The sequence below is a fragment of the Austrofundulus limnaeus genome, unplaced genomic scaffold (assembly GCF_001266775.1).
Source record: "Austrofundulus limnaeus strain Quisiro unplaced genomic scaffold, Austrofundulus_limnaeus-1.0 Scaffold243, whole genome shotgun sequence".
In the NCBI taxonomy this organism is placed as follows: domain Eukaryota; kingdom Metazoa; phylum Chordata; class Actinopteri; order Cyprinodontiformes; family Rivulidae; genus Austrofundulus; species Austrofundulus limnaeus.
Genome location: NW_013952645.1, coordinates 477329 through 484061, shown reverse-complemented (window position 1 = coordinate 484061; position 6733 = coordinate 477329).

Genomic DNA, 6733 nt, shown 5'->3' with positions numbered 1-6733 from the left:
ACATTAGAGTCCTCTGGTCCTAAACCAGAATGTCTCAGATAAAAGAGTCTACTGGCCCTAAACAGCACATTCTCAAATACAACAGAGTCCACTCTTCCTGAGCTGGACAATCTCAGATACATTAGAGTCCTCTGGTCCTAAACCAGAAAGTCTCAGATACAAGAGTCTACTGGCCCTAAACTGTACATTCTCAGATACAACAGAGTCCACTGGTCCTGAACCGGATAATCTCAGAAACATCAGAGTCCACTGGTCCTAACCTGGACAGTCTCAGATACATCAGGGTCCACTGGTCTTAAACCAGACAGTCTCAGATACAACAGTGTCTACTGGTCCTAAACCAGACAGTCTCAGATACAACAGTGTCTACTGGTCCTAAACCAGACAGTCTCAGATACAACAGAGTCCACTGGTCCTGAGCTGGACAACCAGCTAGTCCTTTGAATTACCTTTTGATGTTTACCTGTGAAGAGCTGGCTTGGCTCATGGCTGATTGGTTCTCTGCCTGATTGTTCGCATCATAAAGTGATGAGCTGATGAACTTTATAAGGTACCTTCACCGACTGGTCTACGCTGATGCATCTAACGTCTTAGGTAGAGTACTAGCCACCACGTGTGTTTTCTAAGAATCTAAGAACTTACTTTATGCTCTTTTGTATCCAAGGTGTAAAGTTTTACCTCACCGGAACCTTCCAGTCTGGTCGCTCGCTGCTCAGTGAATCCTCCTTGCCAAATTTACAACCAAGGAACCAATCACCAAAGATTCAATCCAAGAAAATCTTCCTTTAAAGCCACTCTGCCTGAAGAACACTCACCTGTTTGGAAACCCTCCTCTGCTCAATGCTGCTTGCCTCCAAAGAATGTGTAAGAACAAATGACTTCAATAACTCCTCATTATTGAAAATATTCATTACAAGAACAAATACTCACCTCTGCGCTTCACTCCTCTTTCAGAAAGACATCCCGACTTCCAGCTGTAAATAATAAAATCACTTACATTTTTATCTGGCTCCTGGTCAGGTTTCTCAGCTCCGCTGCTCTGTTGAACTCTGAACCTTGTCATTAGCTGTGCAACCTATTCCAACTTATAAAATAAGTGAGGAACCAACTTGTGTTTTGGTGTCAAACTCTTCTAGCTCTTAATGCTCTGGCTGGGAGTCAAACCCAGGTCTCTGACAATAAGAATTCTATCACTGAAGTACCAAAGCTTCTGTTTGCAATGTAATAAATGACACCAAGCACAAATCAACATCAAAATKAGCTGTTTGGCAAGTTTTCTACTAAACTAACGCATTTTCCTAATTAAAGTGGCAACAAAATGTTTTTTACAATCATGAGAAGACTTTAACAACATAGAAATGACAGAATAAATATACATTTGCTAGTATTAAAGGACAATATTAGCTGCATTTGTGATTCTAGGATGATTACAGGTCCTGGTCAAACAATTAGTTCATAGTGAAACTTGTATATTATATTCATTCATTACACACAGACTGATGTTTTTCCCATTTATTTTGTTTAATTTTGATGATTAACTGACAACTAATGAAAACCCTAAATTCAGTATCTCAGAAAATTAGAATATTGTGAAAAGTTCAATATTAATCAGCTACTTAACTCAAAACACCTGCAGAGGCCTTTAAATGATCTCAGTCTAGTTCTGTAGGCGACAGAATCATGGGGTTAGACTGCTGATTTGACAGTTGTCCAAAAGACGACCACTGACACCTTGTACCAGGAGGACAAGACACAAAAGGTCATTTCTAAAGAGGCTGGCTGTTCACAGAGCTCTGTGTCMAAGCACATTAATAGAGAGGTGATTTCAGAAATCAGAAGAGCTGAAGGCCACTATCAGAGCAACCTGGGCTCTCATAACACCTGATCAGATCCACAGACTGACAGACTCCACGCCACGCTGCACTGCTGCAGTAATCCAGGAGAGAGGAGCCCCAACTAAGTATTGAGTGTTGTATGCTCATATTTTCAGTTGGCCAACATTTCTATAAATCCTTTGTTTTTATTGGTCTTCAGTAATTTTCTAATTTTCTGAGACACAGAATTTGGGCTTTTCTTTAGTTGTCAGTTATAATCATCAAAAATAAAAGAAATAAACATTTGAAATTTATCGGTCTGTGTGTAATGAATGAATATAATACACAAGTTTCATTTTTTGAATGAAATTACTGAAATAAAATCAACTTTTTCATGTTATTCTAATTTTATTACCAGCACCTGTAAACTGTGTTTATAATTTTATTTGAATGTTTTAAGATTCTGACAAGAATCTTTATTTTGCAGAAAGTAAACATGGATTTGGCGCCATCTAGTGGACATATTGAAATACTACAACGACAAACAGACTAAGCTTACAGGAAATACACAATGCTTGCCTAAAAACTTATAATGGGTGTTATAAAAGGATATAACTCAAAACCTAGAGAATTTGCATTTCCAGCAAAAATGCTAGTGTGAATGCCTCTTGCTGATAACTTTAGCTGAAGAACAGCTAAGAAACAAACTGATGATGTCACTGATGTCACAGCTGCACAGACAGCATTAAACTCTCAAGCAACAGACTGTGCAGCTGTGACGTCATCAATTCCAGCTGTGACATCATCTCAAGAAACAGACTGATCATGTCACAGCTGCACAAAGAGACAGGCAGCCCCATTCAAAGTCAATGTGAAAAAAAAACTGATAAAAATGTGAAATAGCTAGTAAAAACGTATAAAAAGTTAAGATACCAAATGGCAAGAATGAGCTGAACATTTTGATGTATGAATTGTAGAAACAGCACAAAAATTGTGGAAGGAGATAAGGTCTAAATAATAAAGAGAAACATGAAAACAGTGTGAATGCTGTCATAAAACTGTACCTCAGCTTTGAATTTTCTCACATAAAATATCAAACATATTTCACTGTAAGTATACATGTGTTGTTTAAAAGGGATCCCTGACTAGTTGTAACATTAGCCTTATAATGCTATAAGACACTATACTGCCTTATATGAATTAGCTCAGCGCTAACGCGACAAACAAGCTAAACTGAAGTCCTCTATCCATATTTTCTGTTACAAACTGTGAGTTTTGAAACTTTTGGTTTAAAAATGATAAAACTAAAAAGCCTACAGTGTTTTTACAGTCTTTATTTTACAGTTAAAATACATGTTTATTAAATAAAGTGTAATGTTAAAACTAATCATGGATCCCTTTTAATGATGTGATGTTCTGTGCACGACGACGTCTTCACAGCCCGTACAAACAAACAGAGTCAGATCAGTGAAAACTTACCTTAGATCTGTGGATGTCTGTGAGGCTCACACAGGGCCAGGATACCTGTTGGTTCTGAGTCCAGGGTACCAGGTGAGATCCACCGAGGGGGGATGATCTTCCAGGCGATGCAGCAGGCAGGGGTCCTCCACGGTGACCACGGTGAACCGTTTAGTGAAATCCAACATGAAACTACACTGAACCTCCTCTGCGTTCATATCAGACAGACTTTCTACATGTTCTTTTCACATGTCTGAAGTAGCCATCGATTTAAAAAAAAATACTCTATAACCGTTACTGGAGAATTTGGCGCCTTCCTCGTCCCAGTTGTGTCACGACGACCACAGTTTTAGGCTCCTGCCGGACGTTGATTTGGACTGGTTCACCTGAAACGAGCAGGAAAATCATCTGTTCTGTATCCATGCTGCGTTTTCTGACGTTTGTTAAATAAATAAAAGCGAAAAAAATAAGCTAAAAGTCTTGAGTACGCCTCTGTCCGTCTACTTCAAAGGGCTTTTAAAAATTAATAAACGGTTCCTAGCAGCAACGAACATGACGTCAGTCAAAAAAAAAGTGCCTCACGTGTGTAGCTCCGCCCAAAAACGTGACCTTGATGGAACTTTAGGTGCCTGCCGTTAGAACGTCAGGCGGCTCACGTTCAAGTGCGTCGGTCACGTGACGTCGGTACGCAGCTTAGCTTATTAGCTTAGCAAGTTAACTAGAGCCGCTGTAACTTGTAGCTACAAGACTCTCGTGTTGTGCTGCGTTTAGCTAATTTTGTGTATATATTTTAAATGTTGGAGCTGTCAGGAGTTCTAATGACCTGTTTCTGTTCACAAGACTTAAAGAAGTTTTTATTTACGGTACAAAAAATWAAACAAAACTTATAGTAACATCTACTTTTTATTATTGTTAGCATCTAAGTTTGTGACATAAATCAAGTTAATGTTTCTTGTCAGGTCTAAGGCTGCAATAATTATAAAATATGGTTTATAGTTTTTTTGTATCGCTTCAGAGGCTTTCTGTCATCTGCAGCTGAACCCACAATTTTAATTCTTTCAGTTAATTTATTTGTACTTTATGATTTAAAATATTTCTCTGAAAATGCTAAAGTTCAGAGTAAATCAATTTTATTTGACATAATCATAACATCTAACATGCTTTAAACAAAGTTTTGTGGATTGTTTTTGTGTACGAGTTATGTTATTTATCTGTTTCTGTGTTTAAACATTTGCTTTAAAATCCCACATGAAGCAGGTTAGTGCTTTTTTTTTTTTTTTAGAAAAGAAATATAAGAACTGTAAAGAGAGAATGGTGTTGTTAATTTAATCATTCATCCTCTGCCTCTTGGTACTAACCTGTTCGGATCGACAGGCTTCCCTCCTCCTCCTCCTCCTCCTCCCTGAGACACATAACTGTTGACTATCAGAGTGAAACAGGTCATAAATCTGTAGTTTTGCTGCTGACAGGTTCAGATTAAATGATTGTTTCTGACTTCAGGAATGATTGGAGCTGATTGTTCTCTGCTGTCAGATATAAGAAAAGTTCACTTGTTCATGTACTGACAATCTGAACCAATCTTATTTCCATCAGAGGGCCTGGTTTCCACCGCCACCTTGGGTTGCAGTCTCAGGTCTGCGCGCCGGTCCTGTTCCCGCTGGGCCTCCTGCAGGTTTTGCGGGACCTCCTGCAGGTTCTGTTTGCACACCTGCAGCTCCTGCTGAGGCTCCTGCAGTTCCTGCTGTGATTCCAGCTGCCCCCCGGACTTCAGGCCTCGGCTCCTCTAGGAGGAGGAGGAGGAGGAGGAGGAGGAGGAAGGACAGTGGATCCGAACAGGTTAGTGTGTTGAGGTGGAGACCAAATCAAAGAGCTAACCAACACCCTTCTCCTCCTCCAGGTTCCTTTTCCACCTCTGATGACAGCACCGTGGGGTTCTGGAGGTACTTTGAGGGACCGTTCCAGTGGGAGGAGGAGGACGACGCTCCGGCTGGGGCTCCAGCTGCGTCTCGGTCTTCAGGCCTCTGCTCCTCAGGGAGGAGGAGGAGGAGGAGGGAAGCCTGTCGATCCGAACAGGTTAGTACCAAGAGGCAGAGGATGAATGATTAAATTAACTCAAATTAACTTAAATTAACCATTCTCTCTTTACAGTTCTTATATTTCTTTTCTAAAAAAAAAAAAAAGCACTAACCTGCTTCCCACAGGTTTTATACACCTGTGCCTCTGGCCAGGTGTACTGTAGCTTGTAGCATCTTGCTACAGCTGCTTTGTAAATAGTTTGTTTTTAAAGCTTAAAGGTGTGATTTAGCCTCTGGCAGGGCGAACAGAGCCACAGGCAGCCGGAGCCTCAGGACAGGCTGTCCTGGTACCTGGTAGTGTCTGGCACCAGGTCCTGTTGATCCAGATAGAAGGTTTCTTTGTCTTTTCTTTCTTTCTGAAGGATCTGGGGTCGGATTTATAAAACTCGCGTATGCACAATTTGAGCCCAGAAACTTGCGTACGCCACTTTTCACGCCAAGGTTGTGATTTATAAAATCCAAACTTGACGTGAAAATGTGCAGTGCCTCATACCAGCTCTGACCCATGAGTACGCTCATTTTGGAGACAGGAAACTGACAGCACCTGTAATCCTCCAGACGCACGAAGGAGCGCGCGTCTGTACCGGCCAATCACTTTTGTTGGCATTGATCATCTGACTGATTTAAATACATCTTAACATTCATGAGGTACTTTACATTGACTGTTTATGGTTGAGTGTGGGCGTGTAGAGGGTAGAACCTGAGGCGGGAACTTGTGCGCAAATTATGCGGCACAGATGTGATCTATAAAGGGAAAATACATTGAAACATGCGTACGCATGGTTTTATAAATCAGAATTTTTTTTGGCGCACGCCATTTTCGTCTTTTGGCCGTACGTTCATTTTTAGTATGGTTTCAACGCAATCCTTTACAAATCTGACCCCAGATCAGGACAGGAACTACAAGCTGGAGAGAAACAGTTTCTGAAACATCACAGGAGACATGAGCTGCTGGAGCGTCTGCTGCAGGGACAGCTGCATATTTAGCATATTGGACAGGTTAGTGTGGACAGGTTAATGTGGACAGGTTAGTGTGGACAGGTTAGTGTAGACAGGTTAGTGTAGACAGGTTAGTGTGGACAGGTTAGTGTAGACAGGTTAGTGTAGACAGGTTAATGTGGACAGGTTAGTGTAGACAGGTTAGTGTGGACAGGTTAGTGTGGACAGGTTAGTGTAGACAGGTTAGTGTAGACAGGTTAGTGTGGACAGGTTAGTGTAGACAGGTTAGTGTGGACAGGTTAATGTGGACAGGTTAGTGTAGACAGGTTAGTGTGGACAGGTTAGTGTGGACAGGTTAATGTGGACAGGTTAGTGTGGACTGGTTAGTGTAGACAGATTAGTGTGGACTGGTTAGTGTAGACAGATTAGTGTGGACTGGTTAGTGTA